Here is a 23,243-nt window from a genome sequence, read left to right on the forward strand (position 1 = left end):
CGGTCGGTCCCCGATACTTACCTGGGCCTTGGTCAGACTAGAGTATCATCTTCTCGAATTACTTGGTGAAGATTATTTAGCCGAGTAATTCTCCCGAGAAAGAATTGCTTGCTAAATTTATTTTCAAAACGGAACTTAACATATTTTTTATATTACATTACAAACGAGAAATCTCCGCCCTCTGTCGAGGCTCGCGCAAGCTCATCAATCGTCAAAAATTTCTAAGTTTTTATTTTCCAAACAAAATTATTTCTTATTTTCATCGTCATTCTTTCATTATCCATCCATTCCGTTCGGCCAAATTCTAAGTTTTTATTCACCAAACACAATTCTTTATTATTTTGATCGTAATTCTTCCATTATCTATCCATTCCGTTTAGCCAAATTCTAAGTATTTATTCTTTAAAATAATTTCTTACAAAATTATTTTTTTTTCCATACTAAATCGGCTTGGGACAGAATAATTTCCCATTCTTTTAACTTTTTTTACAATTATTTTCTTTTGCTCGCTAAACTTGCTCGGCTTCAAAATAATTTCTCACACTCTTAAATTTCTAATTTAATCAAACCTTTGGTAACAATAATATAATATTATTAATTAAATAAATACAATAATGGAAATTAAATAATAATCGCCGCAATAATCATAATAATTGTTTCTATTTTTAAGTAATTAATAAAACTAAACTAAAATACTGAAATACAAAAAGTAAGAACTTGGTGATAATTTCTTAATTTGAAGATTATTTAAGGTATTAAACTCAAATTGAATATTGTTAAATGAAGATCAAAAAAGATCATTAGTATATTCATCCTGTCACTAATAGCTGATAAAATTCTAAATTTAATAGTCGCGAAAATAATTTTTATCGGGGTATTTTTTATAAATAATAACAAAAAATTTGGAAATTGGTTGACTGCCCAGGTCAACCCTACAACTTCCCACTAAGTTTGAATTTGAAGCACCTTAAAATGTGTTTTTTAGTTAATATTTAAACTTTTCAAGCTCAAAACACCGTTTTTCACATTTTCAGCTCTTCGAGCTCAAAATATATTTATTAAACAGCTACAACTCTTGAATGCGTCGTTCGATTTTCTTTTTTAGAAAAGCATTCAAAGCAGTTTTTTAAGCACAAAAAGAAAATGTACATAGTCTACGCCCGCTACGATGCAACTTTGTGGGCAATAATTGCCACTTGAAATTTTAAAATCTTAAAAAAGCCATTCGGCAACCGAAATGGAAGTAGATTTCATGATGAATGAAAAAAATACTACTAGGGTTGCATACCAAAAAAAAATAATTTTCTGTTACATTAAACAACAATGACGTCAAAACAAATGCAAAAGTAATATTTCATTAAATCTGTCTGAGAAAGTAGGTAATTTTTGGCCTAGACTGATAATGACCCGAGAAAATTTTTGAATTTTTATATATAACTATGTATTAGGGTGCTTTAAAAAAACTTTAATTTTTTTTTTAACTCTTACCCTCTCAAATGTTTCTATTTGATATAAAAAAAATCCTCACCAAACATGAGCCCTATAGCTCAACTCTAAGGGGTCGCTATTCTTATGTTAGTTTCCCATTTAATTGACATGGGGAAAATTCTTTTTTGTTTTAAATTGAATTTACACATAATTAAAGTAATTTTTTACAAAAAACGATTTTATACTCTGAAAGTAGAGTCTTTGAGCTTTACAAAACTTCAAGACAAAGTATGATTATTGCTACAAAAATATTAGATACAGCCATTTAAACATGACTAAATTTCGAAATTTAAAGAAATAGTTGGCAATTGGGTCATTCCATGTCAAATCAACAAATAGTTGGAATCGATCTCTTTCGATTTGAAAAAATTTTGGTCAGAAGTTTTCGTTTATCATAAAACAAAGTTCTGCCAAAGGAAATACGATAAAAAATTTTTTTCAAAAGATATACAAATTCAGAAGTTCGCAATTTTTTCAGTTTTTCAATTTTGTATTTGTAATATCTCGAACGCTATTGTAGATATAGAAACGGACTTTTGTTTGTTCAAAAGGGGACACTTAAAGTTATTAAAAAAAAAATATTTTGAAAAAAATTTTCAAAAATGCCAAATTTGTCAAATTTTGAATTTTTGAAAATCATTAAAAATGACGATCGAAGTTTAAATTTTAGCTCAATTTTTTTTGTATAATACATTGTACTCATCTTAAAAGATTCCGAAATTTTTGAAGGGTGTTTTTTTTTTCAAAAATATCAATTTTTGAATTTCAATAATATCAATTTTTGAATTCCAAAAAAAAATTTTTTTTTTGTTTTTTGCAACTTTTTTCATGCGTTAATGATGACTTTGAGATCATGTCCAAAAAATAAAAAAAATTAGAAATTAATTTATTATCCAATATTTTCACGTGATGCATACAATTTTTAATCCTCAAAATTACAATACTATGTAAGTGCATAACTTTACCTTATTTGAAGTTGCAGAAAACCAAAAAAAAAAAGTTTTTTTTGGAATTCAAAAATTGATATTTTTGAAAGAAAAAACACTCTTCTAAAAATTTCAGAATCTCGTAAGGTGAGTACAATGTATTATAACGGGTATTTTTCAAGTGCTTAATAATAAACCAGTTAATCCCCGGCTCGGAATTTTCTCGCCGGAGTCCAGGGTCTTTTCAGGGATAACTTAAATTTTATAAATGAAATTTGAGTCTGAATATAATTGGAACACTATTTATTTTATTCAAAACAACAAATATATATAAAAGCTTAAGTGATAGTATGTACAAACTTTATGTCAAAATTAACAATAATCGGACATAACCCGCACACACCGTTTCTTTTCCCGTTTTCTGTGCCACCTGGTGGCTAAACTCTGTCTACTATCTTTACAAAGTGGTAATCCTACCGATGGATACACCCTCAGTCGCGGCCCTACTTACCCCTAATCCCGTTTGGGTGCTTGGAAAGCAACCCTTTCCGGCCCTACTTCCCCCTAATCCCGTTTGGGTGCTTGGAAAGCAACCCTTTCCGGCCCTATTCACCCCTAATCCCGTTTGGGTGCTTGGAAAGCAACCCTTTCCGGCCTTACTTCCCCCTAATCCCGTTTGGGTGCTTGGAAAGCAACCCTTTCTGGCCCTACTTCCCCCTAATCCCGTTTGGGTGCTTGGAAAGCAACCCTTTCCGGCCCTACTTCCCCCTAATCCCGTTTGGGTGCTTGGAAAGCAACCCTTCCTAGCTACGCGGTGGCCAAATTTCCCCAAATGGTCAAGTCAGCAATTACCTGGTTCCTGGTCGGAGACGAGGTAGGAGTTCCTTGGCAATCTTCCTGGTGAATGGTCTTCTGCTAGGAAGGTTTTTACCACTGGAAACTTGGTACAGCGTATTCACTCAAGTAATTCTCCGGAGAAAGAACTGCTTTTATCGAGCCAAATTATGGCGTTTATCATTTTTTCCCCAACTCTCTTGTAACGAACCAGAAGGGTCGTTTTAGATACCTGTCCGGTGCCCTCGAACTAGCGATCAAAAATAATTATTTATTATTTTAATCGCAATTTCCTTCATTTCCTATCCATTCGTCTCGCCAAATTCTAAGTTTTTATTTTTGAAACTCAATTCTTTATTATTTTAATCGTAATTTCCTTCATTCTCTATCCATTCGTTTCGTCAAATTCACAATTCTTTATTATTTTAATCGCAATTTCTTTGATTATATATCAATTCGTTGGTTTTCCATACTAAATTGTCCTCGAGACTTATAAAATCTTCGCTTACCTAAATTATTTCTTACAAAAATAATAATCGTCATTTCTTTCATTTTATATCCATTCATCGCTTTCCCATACTAAATCTTGTTCGGAACTTAGAATAATTTTGCCAGTCTTTTAATTTCTTTTACAATTAATCATACCTTCGGTAACAATAATATAAATTTATTAAATAAATACAAAAATTAAATAATAATCGTCGCACTAATAACAATAATTGTTTCTATTAATTTTTAAGTAATTAATAAAAAAAAATAAACTAAAAATACTCAGATACAAAAAGTAAAATCTGGGTCATAATTATAATTAAGACTCTGTCTTTTTTTTTTATTATTATTTTTAAACAAATAATAATAAATAACTTGTAATTTAATATAAGAAACGACGTAAATTAATAGTTTAAATAATATTTGAACTAAGTAAACCGTAATAATAATAATAATACCTATCTGAACAAAAATATAATTATAAACGTTTAATACGGAAATATACTCTCGCCGGTTTCGGCCGGCTTAGTACGATGCGAACATGAGCTTGGAAGAGTAGGTATTCCTACTGCCGCTCCGCCGTCTCGCTCGCACCTTCGTTCTCGCCGCCTCGCTAGCTGTCTTGCTCGCACTCATACTCATGACCATCATAGTATTATACAAAAAAAATTGAGCTAAAATTTTAACTTCAATCGTCATTTTTAACGATTTTTCAAAAATTCAAAATTTGGCATTTTTAAAAATTTTTTTCCAAAATATTTTTTTTTCAATAACCTTAAGTGTCCCCTTTTAAACAAACAAAAGAATGTTTCTATATCGATAATAGCGTTCGAGATATTACAAGAAGAAAATTGAAAAACCTTAGAGTTGAGTCATAGGACTCATGTTTGGTGAGGATTTTTAACTTCCCGCTAAGAAAATTGAAAATTTTCGAAAATAGAGAAGTTATTGTTTTTACCCCGTTTTTCGAAAATCGAGTTTTCATCAGATCTCGACGTTTTGAGGCTCTAGGAAGCTTCCCTGACTATTCCTGCAATGGTGTGTGTATGTCTGTATGTATGTATGTATGTATGTGTTTTTTTTTTTTTTTTCAGAGGGGAGAATCCTTTTTGCGGATTCCAGCCATAGCTGTTTCGCCTAGATATGTGAAGACTTGACGCAGCGTCATACTAAAACTTGACACTAACGCCCCTACTCACTAAACGTGAGCCCCTTTTCTCCTTTCCTCTAATCCCTCATGGGAACCGCCGTCAGGCATTACTTCGTGAGGGGAGGAACTAGCTACTGCTCTTCCTTCTAGTGGCTAAGGTGTTAACTACCTTCCTTCTATCTTCTGATATTTGCTCTTCTTCTTTCGGTGGAACGCAAGTCTTTGAGGGATTCTGTTGCAAACGAGTTGGTAGCGTTCCAGGCAGCTTCTGATGACAACAATGCTTCCATTAGTGAATCTGGTTGCATTCTCTGGTTCAGGATCCTCTCCAACTCTTTACGCTATGGATCGAAACGAGGACATACAAAGAAGACGTGCTCCGCATCTTCAGCAACTCCTGGGCAGAACGGGCACTCCGAAGAGTCATCGTGCTTAAATCGGTGTAGATACTCTGGAAAACACCCGTGTCCCGACAACATCTGCGTAAGATAGTAATTGACCTCGCCGTGATTCCGGTTAAGCCAAATGTCGATCCGAGGTATGAGGCACTGCGTCCACCTACCCTTCTCTGCAGCATCCCATTGTAGTTGCCATCGGCCTATGCTGTTCTGCCGTTCTTCAATTCTAAGTTCTTCAGGGCTCAGTGCAGTTGACCGTTTTCGTTGGTAAAGGGCCCATCTTTCCTCTGCTAGAACTTTAAGAGGTAGTGTTCCGGCAATGACGCACACTGCTTCTTCTGATATAGTGTGGAAGCCACTAGCTAATCATAGGGGACTTAGTCGATATACTAGTCCAGCTTTTCTCCATGATTTCTGGGTTTCCAGTGCATCAGCCCAAATGGATATTCCGTAAGTGAGCACTGATGTGACTACTGATGACAATAGTAGCCTCCTGCTCTGCATTGGGCCTTCGATGTTAGGCACCAGCTGTGCGAGACTAGCCCTCACTACTGACGCTTTAGCACTGACGTGTTCCACCTGCTGCTTGAAGTCAGACAAGTTGAGTCAGACATCCAGCATCATTCCCAGATAACGGATAAATGATTGTGATGTGATTTCTTGTTCTCCGACTCTCAACTTGATAGTTTCTACCATTTTTCTACGAGTGATGAGCACTGCCTCGATTTTATGCTTGGCTAGTTGCAAGTTCATCATATTTATCCACAAATTGACTCGTCTGAATGTAATATCAAATGCCATTTCTATCTCTTCGAGGTGCTTTGCGACAATCACGACAGCTACGTCATCCGCATATGCTACAAGTTGACTCCCGTGGGCAACGCTATTCTCAGGAGGCAATCATACATGATGTTCCATAGCAAAGGACCTAAACCTGATCCCTGTGGCACTCCTTCAGAGATTTCGTACTCTTCCGTACCGTTCTTCGTGTCATATTTCAGAACCCTATTCGTGAAGTAGCTCGCCACCATTCTGCGAAGGTATCCTGGTACGTTTTTTTCTTCTAGAGCCCGCATAACGCAGTTCAAGTTAGCGGAGTTGAAGGCATTCTTGATGTCCAAAGCAGCCACCAAGCAGTATTTCTTCTTTCCACCCTTCCAACTCGTTTCGGCGATTACATCCTCGGCTATATGAACAACCAATTTGATCACATCCAGAGTTGACAGTCCTTTTCGGAAACCAAACTGGTTCTCTGCCAGGAGTGGATCGACTACAGCCTCTATTTTCTGATGAATTATGCGCTCGAATATCTTGCTGGCCGTGTCTAACATGCAGAGTGGTCGGTAGGATGACGGTTCTTCCCGCGGCTTTTTCCTCTTCGGAAGTAGCAGTAGCCGGTGCTGTTTCCACTTCTGGGGAAAAGTCCCTTCCTTCAGGCATGTATCGTAAACGTCCAGGAATAATGCCGGTGCTGCCCTAAGGATTGATTTTAGGGCAATATTAGGGATTCCGTCCTATTCCGGCGCCTTATTATTCCCTACTCGATTGCCTGCCTCTATCAACTCGTCCAACGTGATAGTTGGGATGTCTTCAGGGTTGAGCTGCTCCAACTTGTAGGTGAATATCGGCTGTTGGGGGAACAGCGCAGTAACAATCTTCTCAAGGAGCTGTGGACACGTAGGTGATGGCATTGGCTGGCATTTCAGGTGGGTCATAACCACCTTATACGGTTTGCCTGATGGATCTTTCTCTACTTCTGCGACCAGTTCCTTCCAGCAGCGTCTTTTGCTTTCTTTAATGGCTCTGTTTAGATCTCGACGGGCCTTTTCATACTCTGCCAACAGCTCTGTGAAGTTAGGTCGTCTGTAGCCACGCTGAGAGTGCCAGCATTTGAAGCAATGTATGGGTCTCTTCGTTGCTCTCATTCGGCAATTGACCAAGCCGATCCTTTCTTTGCAGTTTCCCTCCAGTAACTTTTGTGCTGCAGCTGCTGGTAGTAACACTGTGGCTGTCTGCGTACCCCTCAAGGCTTTACGGATTTTGATTGCCTTCAGTGGGATTTCACAACTTTCTCCAGCTTCCCTCTTTAGAGCGGTCTGAATATGCTTTTTCGTCGTGTCGTCATCGACATCTTGGATCTCGATGGTCTCCTGTGGTCCTTTGCAGATCACTTTAGCCTCCTCCTTAAGGATGTCTGCGTTCGTCTTTTGGAGGGCTTGGCCTTTGTCAGTGCTCTTCCTCGAAATCGTAATCAACAAGTCGCCACTTCTGGTCTTGTTGATCTTATCTACCGTTGAACGAACCTGCTCATCTGGGACGTCCTGCTTTATGCGACGCAGAATCTCGCATACTTTGTTTTCTCGGCCAGGCGGATGATTAGCGCGTCGGGTCTGATCCATTTACGTGGTTTTTTCCGCTTAGGCTCTGGCCTGGGCTCCTTCGGCGGCTGCTTTGAGAGTTGCTCTCTAGCTTGCTTCCTCTTCTCCTTCTTAGACTGTACTTTTTCCCAATCAGTCGCCTACTTAGGTTCGTCGCCCTGCCTTGCCAATCGTTGGGGAGGGCTTTTTTTCAAGTCCTTCTTCTTTGTGACTTTGTCGGTTGGCTCTGGCGAATTTCGGTCCTTACTCTTTCCAGGCCTTGTGTCAGTTTCACCCTTGTCCTCAGCAGCAGATTCACCGTCATCGTCGGCTCCAGTGTCCATTGCTTCTTCCGTCTTAACTTCAGTTTGAATGCGTCGTCGTGATGACTGCCATTCCTCGTCCAGTTTCTTGAATCTCCCAAGAGCATTGACTACACCAGTCTAGACGCCAAAAGTTATGAGAGGTTTACATACATACACACATACACACACACACACACGCACGCACACACACACTCACACACGCGCGCACACACACATACATATATACAGACAAAAAATTAGGAAAACGGTTGACCCTGAAGGCCATCCCTGCAACTTCCCGCTCAATTTATACTTAAGCGCATAAATCCGCATTTATTACGTTTTTGGGCTTTTCGAGCTCAAAAAAATAACTTTGTATCATTTTGAGCTCTCCGAGCTCAAAAATCTGCTAGAAGTTGAATAAAACACTATTTTTCAAATTTTTAAACCACAATATTTTTTGTGGCATTAAACGCAGTATTTAAAGCCTCATAGAGAACTTTTAAGTTTCAATTGATCGAACAAGGAATTTTAAAGTAATATCCAAGAAACGATTTTTTTCGTTAACTTTAACTCACGAAAGAATTAACCGATTGGGGCCGGATTGGCAGCAATCGGCGAGTTTCTTTATTTTATTCCAAAAAAACCACATTAAAAAAAATTTTTTTCTGCAGTTTTTTTGAGATTTCTCAAAATCTACTGGTTTGAATCGGTCCAAATTATAGTTAAAATCTAAGTTTAGTCAAGCCCTTTCGAATGGTACTAACTGCGATGAAATCGGTAAAGACATTCAAAAGTTATGAGAGGTTTACATACGGCCGTACACACACACACACCCATACACACACACACCCACACACACACACACACACACACACACACACACACAGCCGTGTCGGGCTGCTGGGACTCGCATCGGGCGCCTCCCCAGGTGGCGGATAGGGGAATGCCCGGCAGATATGTGAGGTACCGAGGAAATAAAATACTTGGGGTGGACCAAACCCAACACAAAAAAACGATATGGAAATGTCACAGTACTTTCAAACATCGTTTACCGCACAGGGGAGGGATATCTCAGTGCCGACGAGGGAAGGCATGCAAACGGGCCTGAACTCGTCGTCATCAAGCGACCGTTTGGACAGCAGGGTGGACCCCATGGCTCCGCTGTCTAGTAGTGCTACAGGGCACTACTAGAGGGAGTAAGACAACAGCTCAGAAAGAAGTAGACGTACAGCCGAGCAACGTTTCTAAAGAGAGAGGAGGGCCTATTGCTCACATAAATACTCATGCTCACCGAGAAAGGATCAACTCCCTACCGACCGTCACCGGCCAAAAATCACTAATGGAACGACTTGGCAGTAAGATCGAAGATCGAGTTAGCTGATTTTATTTAGGAGAAAAGAAATCTCCACCATGAAATTAGAAAATTAGTTACGTCCATTGCCACGGCATATCGGCTGGCCAACAAATCATCAACGACGTCAGCGATAATCACGCAAACATCTCCGTGGATGACTACAAAAGCAAAGTCACCTTCAGTCACGCCTGAGAAACTACAACAGCAAAGAGAGAAAAACAACAAGAAGAGGCTGCTGTCCACGCCCAGCCCTCCCTCAGTAAATGACAAGCCAGCACAGAAAAAGACAGCCCGGGATGATACCTGGACCAAAGTGACTCGGCAAAACAAGAAAAAGAAAGAACAGGAGCCAGTGACTCAAACTGCTACAGCCCAAGACCAGCCAAACAGCGGTGGCTCCAAGAAACCAAGGAGGAAGAAGACAAGAACTAAAGATGTGCTTGTCCAACCAGCTAAATGGCGAACATACGCCGATCTCCTAAAGCCAATCAAGGCCAAGGTAAGCCCTGTCGAGACGGGCGTAGACATAAAGTCTATTAAAAAGACGAAACATGGAGGCGTTCTCCTTGAAATGTCTCGAAAGACCGAAAACAGCAAGGCTTTCACCGATGCAGTAAAGTCAGCCACTGCAAACATCGGCACGGTCAAGACGCTAATGCCAACAACAACGATCGAGATCCTCGACTTGGATGAAATCTCTACCGAGAGCGAAGTCCGTGAAGCACTCAAACGTGAATTCACTGACAGCCTGGAGGTTAAACGGGTAAATTTGACAAAACCTACACCACGAGGCAATCGGGCAGCCTTCTGCGAAGTAGACGAGGCCAGTGCGATTAAGGCCCTTCACAAGGCCCGTATAATGATCGGTTGGGTGAACTGTCGTATACGCCCAGTTGTAAAAGTAACACGTTGTTTTAAATGTCTTGGTTTTGAAGACCAAACACGTCAGTGTGCGGGACCAGACAGAATCAGGTGCTGCTACAAATGTGGCAAAGAGAACCACAAAGCCGTAAACTGCACGGAGAAGCTAAAATGCTTCCTTTGTGCTCCGGACAAAGATGTCCAGGATGGTTTATGCCATATTTCTTGCACTGGAGCTTGCAAGGCATTCCGCACAGCACTTGCAGAAGCCAAGAGAGGGCAGAAATGATACGCATACTACAAGGCAACCTGAATAGGTGCGCCTTGGCGCAAAACCTGCTGCGCCAGCGTGTCTTTGAAGATAAAATCTACGTCTGCTTTATCTGCGAGCAATATCTAAACATCGAAGATAAAACATGGTTCACAGATGGAACTGGTACGGCAGCAATTTGGATTGTGAACACAAAGAACGTTACCTTCAACAACAGCGGAAGTGAAGCAGGTTTTATCTGGATTCAAACCCTCACAACCTGCTTCATGAGCGTCTATCTCTCACCTAATGAAGGGATAAGTGTGTTCCGACAGAAACTGGCAAATATAGAAGATGTGGTCACTAAGTTCGACGGCGAAGTCATCGTAGCCGGAGACTTCAACGCTGAATCGGCTGAGTGCGGCGCTCAGTTCGTGACATTCAACGTTGGATTGGCATCTGCTCCGGTTTCACAACACGACCATTCTAAGCGGAAGTGGAATGCCAGGAGGCTTGATTTGAAGGCACTGCAAGCTTTACTTGCACGAAGCTGGTCTATTTTTCAGAACAACCCGACTCCGGATACCTGCAGCGAGACGGAAAAGGCAGTGCTGAACACGATGAAGGAGATTGCTGCCGCATGTAACGCTTCTAGGTCGCGGCTGAAAAATCGGAGTTTCCACAGGCTGGCGTACTGGTGGTCACCAGACCTAGCAGAACTCCGGAAAAAATGCCACAAACTACGTCGGCTAGCAACGAGAGCTGCGAAACGCTCCCCCAATCAAGATCTACTTTCTAGCGAGTATAAGCAGGCCAAGAAGAACCTAAACCAGGCAATCAAAGCAAGCAAAGCGAAATTGTGGCAAGAGATCTGTAACGATCTTGATAAAGACATCTGGGGTAAAGCCTACCAAATTGTCACCAAACGACTTGGAAAGGCTTCACCAGAAGCGCCGAAACCACCTGCTTTAATGAGCAGCATCGTAGCGGAGCTGTTCCCCAAACACCAACCAAGGGAAAGAAGACATTATGTGAAAAACAGTGTAACATTTTTCACAACCAAGGAGTTACAGGATGCAGCGAAGACCCTCAAGACAGGAAAGGCACCCGGCCCTGATGGCATCCCAGCATCGGTGATCAAGACTGTAGCCCTGGAATACCCAGACATACTCCTGAACACCTACAACGCATGCTTGGCAACTGGCACGTTTCCCGCGGTCTGGAAGCGGCAGAGATTGGTTCTGCGAGATAAAGGCAAAGGTGGCCCTGTAACACCCTCGTAGTTTAGACCACTTTGCATGCTGGACATTGCTGGGAAATTGCTCGAAAAGCTTATACAGGGAACACACAAGACACAGACACAGACACAACATGGACTAGATCGAAGTAATGCTAACGCGGTCCCGATCCAGTCTTCCCTGTCACATCTATGGGGAAAGGAGAGAGGAGGGTGTTTAGTCGGTATTGTTGCAAAATAATATTGACTTCTGAGTCCGACATACCCAGGCACCAACACCTATTCCTGGTACCAACACCAAGTCCTGGCATACGTAAATGTATTTTACCTCCTCTATAAAAAAAAAAAAATCACACACACACACACACACACACACACACACACACACACACACACACACACACACACACACACACACACACACACCTACAGACGTACGGAAATCATTGCGGAAACATTCGGGGAAGCTTCTTCGGACCTCAAAACGTTAACATCCGTTGAAAACTGGATTTTCGAAAAACGGGGTGAAACCAATAACTTCCCGATTTTTGAAAATTTTCAATTTTCTTAGCGGGAAGTTAAAAATTGAAAAGTTTTTTTGAAGCACCCTACCATACAGGGTGTCCCAAAAGTCACGGACGCCATTAAAGCATCTGATGAAAAAAATAATTCTGAGACGAAAAGTCCTTAGCCATTTTTCAATTAACCGCATAGATAATTAATTATTAATTAAAAATAACGTCTCTTTATTTGTTAGAGAGAGAGCGCCAGTGTCCAGTAAAGTATGTGCCAAACAAAGACACAACTAACTGTATGACTAACTAGTTTCTATAGCTAACGTAGTCACACATATTTACTTACACATTCACACGCGCAAGCGTCTTCGTTGGAACGCACTTGACTTGACACTAGTGCTCTCTCTCTAACGCATAAAAGGACGTTATTTTAATTAATAATTAATTATCTATGCGTCTGATTGAAAAATGGCTAAGGACTTTTCGTCTCAGAATTATTTTGTTTATCAGATGCTACAATGGCGTCCGTTACTTCTGGGACACTCTGTATATATTTATATATAAGTTGGTTATATATGATTATATATGAAAAATGGCCAAATATAATCATGTATAAGTTATATATAGTTATATAAGTATATATAACTATATATAATTATGTATAACAATACTTAATTATATATTTACTAGCTATTATCCGCCCGCTTTGCTGAGCGCTTTATAGAATTGCATTTTTAGATCTAGACTTTAAATTTAATTGGAGAATTGTTTTGATTTGCACAGATTTCAAATGAGCATTAAAAGTTTTAGTTAAAGTCATTGCAAGTCTCATAAGTGAAGTTAAAATCTGTCTAGCTTCAAGTGCAAACAATTTTTCTGTTATTTAAAATTTTCTCAATGACATCAATTTTTATAGAAAATAAATTTAGCATGTTTTTTTACGAATTCTATTTAAATAAGTAGCCATTAGGGTGGTCGTTAAAAATTAAATTTTTTGCGGCGCCCCCTAAAAAGCTTCTTTTTGATGAGAAAACACTGGGAAAAACTTTTTTTTTTTTTTTTTTTTTAATTCAAAACAACAGGTGCCTCTACACGATCTAAGTTAATTTTTAGGTATAATCATCTTTTTGGAGAATTTTTCAGAAAAAATACAATTTTATTCGAAATAAAAAAAATTATAGAACTCAAATCAATAAAAATAACAATATTTGATTAAAATAACAATAAACAAAAATCCAAATTCAAAAATTTTCCCAGTTGATTTTGGTCTATTAAGGGGAACGGGTGGTCTAGCGGTCTAAAATTTAAACTATTTTAAAAATTTTATTTCTATATGAAGGTAATGACTAATCCTTTCAAATTTTTTTTACACTCATTCTATTGCTTATTAACTAGAAAAAAATAAAAATTAAGACAAAAAAAAATTTTTTTTTTAATTAAAAATATGGCGCTGAATTTCGCCTCTCCAAAAAAAATGGACCTGACTGGCGGGGGTTGATTGATCTTTACCTCTGATCTGAAATTAAAAAAAATGACGGATTTTAAATATGTGTAAGTATAGTTATTACAGGAACTAGAATGAAAAAAAAAATATTTGAAAAAATCTAACTATTTTATTTCATGGAACCAATTATCATAACCAAACACACGAACAGCATATAAATATAAATTTTTAACTCTCAGTTCACCAGTCTTAATGAGCTTCTTTCTAATTTTTTTTCTAAATGACGTTAGATCAATCAAATATTTAGGTTATATAATAAAAATAAAAGAAAATCTTATTAAAAACGAATGAATGAAAAATGTAAGTCTTTTGTTTTTATTAGCGGGAAAAATGTATATAAAAGTAAATCGTAAAAAAAATGAGAAAGGGTCGATAAAATCTGAAAAATAAGGAGCCTATAACCATCTACGAAAAATTCTGCGTCGAATGGTAGCAATCTCATCCCGATAGCTTCATCCGCTCTTGAGTTATAAATAGTGTAACTAACACGACTTACTTACATATATATATATATATATATATATATATATATATATATATATATATATATATATATATATATATATATATATATATATATATAGGTAGTTGATAGTTGAAATAGTAAAAAAAAATAATTTGATTTGATATTTGTTGTGATTTTATTTTTATGAGGCGCTAATTATATTTCCCGAAATTTGGCACTTCATACAGACCTTAATTTGCTATTCACTAAATATAAAGTGAAAAACGCATTTGCCCTAACTAAGAATTGAACGCGAGCCACGCACTTGCCAGACCGATACCTAACCCCCTACACCGTACGACCGATCGGTGGTTCAATATCTCATTATTCTTATAAGCTAATCCTACGGGGTAATGGAGCATTCCGACTTATTTTTACATTATTTGTGTTATTTGATGCCGTTTATTGATGGAAAATAACTAACTTTTACATTATTTATAATCATTAAATATTATAAAAATAAGAGTCTATCTAACATATACTCGTTCAAATATATCGATTCCGAAATGATCATTCGAAAGTAATATTAAAATGTATAAAAGATACACGATGCCTCGAATTTATTATTAGTAATAAGATATTACAAATAAACAACTATAGACTGAAAATTAGTAAAAATAAATATGAAGGACATTGTTGTTTTTTAATACATCAGTCTACATCAACAAGTAGACGCGATTATGGTTCAAATTTATAATCGTATTGAACTTCGGCTTTATAATTAAAAAAAAATTTAATAAATAAATTTAAAAAATATTTTCAAAAACATAAGAAAATGACTTATAACAAAATCCCAACTTGGAGTATTTAAAACTTATTTTTCTCATTAGTTTTATATAAAACATATCTCAAAAGTTATGCTGTATAGTGATAGAACAATATATTCAATAATTATGATTTAAATTAAAAATGAAAATTAAACACTGAAGATTTCGAACGTGATTATTCTCACCTAAGAAAAAAATAAGTATCTCAAATAATTGATTGTCTACTGAATATATTGTTTACGAACATTAAAGTTGACCATAAATAATCAATGGAAACTTTTATTTTTTATATTTTTTATTTTTTGAATTATTGGGAACTATTTAATTATGCATAAAATTGAGAAAAAAACGGCCCTTCTTATATTATACAAAATTGCTATAACTAAAAAAATATAGTAAATGAAATTACAAACAATGTTTGCAAATATAAGGCGTTTTCATAGTAATTTAGCAAAAAGTTTTGTAAAATTACCACACACATTATAAACAATAATAATTGTGGTTGAAATTAAAATTCCCAATTTAATTTCACAATTAAAATTTGAATATTACAAAGAAAGTTACTAAATTTTCAATGCCTCCATTGTAATTTCTATTACAACTTTGTTTTGTGATTTTATAAACATTTCTAGTAAACCAAATCACAAACAATGTTTGTAAATCTCAAAGATTTGTATTGAAATTCGACAAACAGTTTCGTAAAATTACAATACAATTAGGATTTTTACATGAAAATCGTAAAATTACAATACATCCTACTAACTTTCCTGACATCTTTTGAAAAATTACCAAAATTGTTTCATAACTTCGCAGTAGTAAACATCGATTTGTAATTTTACCCAGCATTTGTTTTGTAAAATGATTGTAATTTTACAAATATTTTTAACAGTGAATATTATAAAAATATACCACCATGGTCATCAATTATGTGAGTAATAATCATTTTTATCATCATATTAAAGCAAAAATATTTTATATAAATTATTATAATATTAGAAATTATTGAAAGATTTTATGAATTTGTAAGACAAAAAGTAGTAGTAATAATATAATAATAATTATTGATTTTAGTGAAATCGTTGGAAGAATTGAAGAGATAGTTGCGCTAAAAGAAATTACTTTTCAAAAAACCGGAGGAAAAGGAACAGTCTTCAAATTTGTGATTGCTAATGATGATGGCACAAGAATTCAAATTTTAAGTTGGGATGACGAAATAAACAGAGTAATTCCATTTATAATTATTGGCTCGGTATGAATCTTGATTCCTTGAAATATTGGTTTAATTTAGTTGAATTATTTTGTAATTCTTAATTTTTAGTTTGATAAATTTTTATTTCAAGACTATCCACATCGATGGCGCGTTTTCAAAACCCATTGACAATAAAAATAGATGCTACAACTCCGGAAGTGTAGATATAGAATTGAAGGTAGAATCTAATACCAAAATTAATGTATTAGAAAGGATGAGTTCCAGAGAAGTATCAACACTTGAAACTTTTCAATACCCACTCATTAGTATTGAAGACTGTGAGCAGTATTTACAAAAAAAAAAAAATACGCAAGCTATTATTTGATATTTTATTTAACACTAAAATTATAAATGAAGAATCTCTGTACGTGCATGATTTTGTCTACGTATTTAATTATTAGTGATAACTTTTGTGTAAGTATGATTAATAAATGTTTTCTTTAGGTTTTCAAGGTTGGATTAAAACTAATTTTGATGTGGTGAAGTTAAGAACTGACGATTCTTTTAAATGCTGTGGTTCAATTGCCGTAGGCGATGGCTATAAAATTGAAATAAAACTTATCAATTTCCAACAGCTATTCGAAAGTCCTTTCTCCAAAGGCGATCACGTTGAGGTCACTGGGATTATGAAAAATTATTACGGTTAAATTTTTTTTATTTAAAAATTTTTCAAACTTACATTGGATTATTAAAATAATTTTTAATTTTCAAATAGCTTATATTATCAAAATAACTTTGTTAAAAATTTTTTACAGGTCGCGCAATGATAATGATTGATTCAATTGATGCTGTTAAAATTATTGATGGATGTAAAATGTTTTTATCACTCTTAATTAAATCTAACAAGGAGATCAAGTTCCAAAACCAAGAAGAGTTTCCTTTCAAAAAACAGAGACAACTTTAAAAATTTGGTTCTTAACTTTAAAAATTTATCATCATTTGAATAATATTTAAAATTATTTACATTTACAATATTAACAATTATATTATGCTAAATTGAATGGCATTAGACAATAATTATCGATTTTTATAATTATTAATTACTGCATCGGTAAGCTGTTTTAAAAGATCATTAATTATTAAGTGATCTATTTAAAACCAAATTTATTATTACTTAAATAATATTTACAATTATTCTATGCTAAATTGAATAACATTAGACAGTAATTATCGAGTTGAAGAATTTAATATTACATTGGTAAGTTGTTTTAAAAGATCATTAATTAAGTGATCTATTAAAAACATCTTATTTTTTTTTCGTTGTTCAAAAGTTTATTTTTAAATTTATTGTTGTTTAAATAATATTTACAGTTATACTATGCTAAATTCAATAGCAAAAAAATCTATATTGTACTTTGTACGTTGAATTGTTCATTAAATCGAAAAAAAAAATATTTTTTAATTTTTTAACATTTATTTTTCACTTATTTAATAATTAAGAAATTTAAAATTACATGAGTAAAATCATTTTACTGCGTATGCACAGTAAAGTTTCTTAGTCTGCTTGAAGCCAAAATTTATAAACTATTGAATTTATTAATTAATGATGTAATTTTTTTATAATTAAAGGCGGTGTTATGTTTATTTATAAAAAAAATTTTAATCCGTTTCCGTAAAAATTAACTAAAATATTATATAATTATCAAGAAATTTTATCTACGCATGTGTAAAGACTTGGCCAAGCTCGGGCCGATTGTTCTTTCCTCTAAGGGAAGTATGAAATTAGCGGGAAGTTGCAGGGATAGCCTTTAGGGTTAACCGTATTCCTATTTTTTTTTTTTTTTTCTACTTATAATTGAGTAATTTAAAATTACCTGGGTAAAATTATTGTCGTTAACTGAATTTGTAAAAAACGAATTCATAATTTTTAAGACCATTTTGTTGTAAATGCCGAATTTACTGGAAGTCGACGAGTCAATAATAAAATAAAAATTTATTGCTACCAAAATATAGAAAACAAGCCGAAGATTCGAACAGTCTCCTGAAAACCCTCGAGTCTCCTGCCTCAGTGACTTTTAAACCAAAAGCAGGAATCTATATCAAGGTTAAAACCGACAAGGATTTCATAGAAATATATAACTATTGTATTTGTCCTCATGGCACAGCTTTTGAAAATTTTTACAATATTGTGAATCAGCTCGATGAACTGAGTCAGAAAATATACACACGCATATACATTTATATAAGAATTAATTTTATTTATTTATCTAAAATAAAATTTTTTAATTAATATCATGATTATGATTAAAGTGATGTAGGTTCACAATAAAAAATTATTAAATTAAATTATGTTAAGTTTAACAACTATATTCACATTGACATGATATTACTAACTTCACGATCATTAAGATATCTATATACTATATACTATATCTATATACTAATAGATATTGAAAATTATTTTTGAAACTAATTGAAAATTTATTTTTAATTGAAAAAATGGTTAAAATCAATTTCAATGAAAGTCACGAACTCAGACTGTTTGAAGACGGCGAAGAATCAAAGTAAGTCGTAAAGTTCAATGTTTTTTTTTATTATTGAATGCAGAGATACAATAAAATAATCATTATTAATTTTGATGTGTAAATATTTTGAATAGCTTATAAAAAAAAATGATATTTAATTATTAATTTTTCTTTATGCAGTTTTGCTGGTTTTATCACAAGAATCGTGGGAATTCAGTGGGTTGAATTTGAGTATCGCTTTATATTTTTAATATCTGAAGGAAAAATTATAAGATATCCTATTTACATGGATATTGCATGTAAAAATATAATCAATCGTATTCATTTGCACCAATTAATTACGATAAAAAAATCGATAGCAAGAATTGGTGTTTGAGATCCATTTGCAAATGATCCTATTGTTCATGAATTTCGATTTGAAGTAAACCATACATCACAAGTAAATATTATACCTTTCACATTGAGTAATGATCATTTTACTTCGTTACCAAATTTACAAATTGAAATAGATTCTGAAAGTGAAGATGAATTGATAAGGTAATAAAATTTTTCTTTATAATTCATTTACCATTTACATTAAAATTGAATAAAATATTTAAAAAGTTGATAAAAAAGATGAATTGAATAAACAAATATATAGTAAATAAATAAAAAAACATAATTAAAGAAAAAATAATTGATTAAAAAAGATGAAAGAAAAAACCACGAGAAAAATAAAAAAAGATATGAATAAAACGAAAAAATAATAATACTATAGAGAAAATAATCATAAGTTCGTTCAACAAAAGTACTTTTTAAACATTTTTCATTCAGGAAATAATTCACAGAAATTATTGGAAGCAAAAAATATAAAAATGACTAGCGAGATGTATAACACAACTTTTTTAGGTTCACAAAATTATATCAAAACAATACAAAATTGATTTTTGTCAAATTTTTGTAAAATAAGTCAAAAAACGCCCTTTATGGGGGTGTTACTCGGTGTCCATGGGGTTGATCGATCGATTATGGGTCTGGAAATCTTCTGTAGAGTCTACTCTATGATTTCCATGAGTTTCTTTTCTTAATCTCCAGTGGTTACCGAGAATTGAATTTTTTTTCGTCTCTGTATTTTTTTCTGCCTGTCGTCCGTCGTTAGAGTCCGTGGGTTGTGTGCGCGCGACAGAGAGGTTCGACCGCCACTTGTTGTTTTTTGCGATATCTCCGAAAATATTCACTTTATCAAAAAAATGATAAGGACATTTTTTGTTGGTTTTTCAATTTTAAAACTTTTTTTTTACTAAACTTCCCCTTCAAATCAGTCGTTCCTAATTTATATTGTTTTATACAATTAAATTGTTATTAACAATTAAACTTACCATCGGCGAGAAAAGTTTTTCGTGATCCTCGGCAAAAAATACGTGAATATCATTAATCAGAATCCGGGGACCTAAAAGTGCATACGGGCTTTTCTCATTAGCCGAGGGACTAAAAATACTTGATGAATTCATATTTTAACGATTAGAAATGATTTGATATTATTAAAAATTTTTTTTATTATTTTGAATCATTTTCAATCATGTTTTAATAATTAAAAATGATTTAAAATGATTAAAAATTTTTAATCATTTTGAATCATTTTCAATTATTTTTTAACGATTAAAAATGATTTGAAATGATAACAAATTTTTTAATCATTTTACATCATTCTGTTTAATCAGGTATGTGAGTCTTTTGTTTTTATTAGCGGTAAAAATGTATATAAAAGTAAATCGTAAAAAAATGAGAAAGAGTTGATAAAATCCAAAAAATAAGTAGCCTATAACCATCTTCGAAAAATTCTGCGTTGAATGGTAGCAGTCATATCCCGATAGCATTAGCCGTTCTTGAGTTGTAAATAGTATAACTAACACGGCTTTCTTTTATATATATAGATATTAGGGCGTTTCAAAAAAAAAAAAATTTTTTTTTCTCGGAACCAGGCTCAAAAGTTCCGTTTAGATGCCCAAATAGGCCCCTGAAAACATGAGCCCTTGATATTAATATTAAAGTGGTCCGCCTCGCACTTTTTAATTTCCCATAAGAATAACACAGGAAAAAAAATTTTTTTTTTCCTGATTTTTGTAACTAATGAACCATCAATTGCTCTGAAATTTCCATCTAATATTTTTGTAGAGAATTGAACGCTCTACAAAAAATCTTTGATATCATTTTTCGATTAATCAACTCATTTAAAAGTTATTTAAGGTCAAAGGTAAATTCAATATCAATTTAGCCGTTTTTCTGAATGATTTGGCAAAAATATTTTTTTTAGAAAAAATGATCCCTTAATATTTCATAAAATACTAATTAGACTTCTGAGGATTGTTAACCAATATTTTTCGCTAGGCGATAAAAATGGACGAAGTACATAAAATAATTTATCAATGACAGTTAGCTCTATAGATTTGAGATATCTCATTTTTGAAAATTTGCATCAATCGTTTTATTGAGATCAATTTTTTTCAAGTGATTTTTAATTGAATAACAGTCTTAAAATTTCAACTTAAACATTTCATGATAAGATAAATCAGGAATGTTCAGAATATTTCAATACGTTGAAAGTCACTAATAATGTAGCTGAACGAGGTGTTGCTTTGAATGGGGAATACAACAATTACTTCACAAAAGATGAGCAACAACTGCAATACTTATTGCAAGTAGTACGCGAACATCGGCGGGGACATCTCAATTACAATAAGCCAACTCTTCAGCAAGATCAATTTCATGTAAATGTGTAAAAATCATTTTTAAACAAAAAAGTGCCATTCGGCAGCCAAAATGGAAGTATATTTCATTTTTTACTTATTAATTAAAATTACAATTAGATTTTAACGTACGATTTTTTTTTTGTAATCATTAGACTCAAAGTTTACACAGTTATTATATAAAATTTATTATAATCAATAATTATTACATGAGATTTGTTAATTACTTATTATTTACATGAAATTTGTTATAATTAATCAATTTTGTATAATGTTGACTTAATTTTGGGACCATAAATTTTTTTTTCATTTATTGTTTAATTATTATTATTATTATTGTTATCACAATTATTATTGTGACATATTCATCTTTAAAATTTACGGAAAATTACGTCATGAGGATAAATACAATAGTTAGATTTTTATGAAATCTACTAAAAAATTTCTTGAAAATGGTCATAAGTTGGATATTTTTTGTTTTAGAAAAAAATGAATGCACATAAATTAAAGCTTAATTTCTTAGCTTTCAGATGCATTTTACAGAAATCGAATATCTCGACGCATTCAAAAGTTATTTGAAGAAATAGTAGTGAAAGTATCAAATTTTCAAAATTTCAGAATTTTGAAATGCTGTAATTTCTAAACTATTTAACCGATTAAGCTCATATTTGAACTTGACCTTCCTAATAGTCTATAGAATAAGTATGTTGAGTTTAGTTCAGATCCCTTGAGAATTCTCCACGCTATCGTCGTGACAAGCCGCGTTATATCGTATATATATATATATATATATATATATATATATATATATATATATATATATATATATATATATATATATATATATATTAGGGTGTTTCAAAAAAAGACGAATTTTTTTTTTTCTTTTGGTGTCTAAAAATTGATAGTATACCTAAAAACAAAAATTTTGGCGCCCATGTGAGCTCTTAATATCAATAGTAAAATTTGCCTGTATCCATTTCTTTATTTTCCATTTAAATAACACGGGAAAAATTTTTTTTAATTTTTTAATTTTTATTACTTTGGAACGGTTCATCGTAACAACAATCTAAAAAATGATATTTGTAGGAAATTTTACGATCTACAAAAAACGTTTGAAGACCAAAGTTCCTCAGATTAACAGCTTCAAAGATATCCGCGGTCAAAGATAACACTAATAAAAAATTTATAATATTTTCCAATAAAACTACAAAAAAAATATCATATGCTATATTTTTATTATTTTTTATGTTAAATTACTTCAATTCCGTTAACCTGAGACTGTAAACTTTTTTTTTTACTAATTAATTCAATACTTAACTCACGAAATGCACTAATATATAAATATAAACGTTAAAAATGTCACATAAATGATTTTTTGGTCTTTCTTATAACAAATTTATTTTATATTTTATAAAATTTATAAATTTTTGTAAGAGGAAAATGTAAAGTTCCTTATTACACAAACTCACCAAACACTCATCATTGCATATTATTCAAAATAATATGAAAATTCTGTAAATACGTTAAATCAATTAAATCTACTATAAAACTTGATCAAATGTTTTTTATTTGAAAAATATCAACAGAGCTTTATTTAGCTCTGTCGGTACAGAGTATTATACTCATTTAATTTGAGTGTTGTAGCTAATAAGCTCTGTGTTGGTAAGCCTGGTTGTTCGGTACTAACTTCATTTAGTTGCTTTGCTCTCAACGCTTTACTATATCTTCTCGTCATTGTCTTTGTTCATTGATACTGACTGTTTTTTCAATCCGTTATATTATTAATTTAATTAGTTAAAATATATTAGTTATAAATTTTATGACCATAATGGTGAAAACAGTGTACTTGATTGGTGA

The 23,243-nt window shown here is 33.5% G+C and overlaps 1 protein-coding gene and 1 long non-coding RNA gene across 7 annotated transcripts in view; one reads left to right on the top strand and one right to left on the bottom strand.

Annotated features, from left to right (window-relative positions):
• LOC123260037 (dystrobrevin beta) overlaps nucleotides 1-23,243 on the top strand; it is an 822,761-nt gene that overhangs the window by 468,940 nt on the left and 330,578 nt on the right. The gene's annotated exons all lie outside the window — the stretch shown is intronic.
• On the bottom strand, nucleotides 162-22,866 carry LOC123260062. Its single transcript, XR_006508394.1, has 3 exons — nucleotides 22,856-22,866; nucleotides 6,510-6,513; nucleotides 162-252 (listed from the first exon to the last, which is right to left on the bottom strand). It is a non-coding gene; the product is annotated as an uncharacterized LOC123260062 (long non-coding RNA).

This window comes from Cotesia glomerata, linkage group LG2, assembly GCF_020080835.1.
Source record: "Cotesia glomerata isolate CgM1 linkage group LG2, MPM_Cglom_v2.3, whole genome shotgun sequence".
In the NCBI taxonomy this organism is placed as follows: Eukaryota; Metazoa; Arthropoda; class Insecta; order Hymenoptera; family Braconidae; genus Cotesia; species Cotesia glomerata.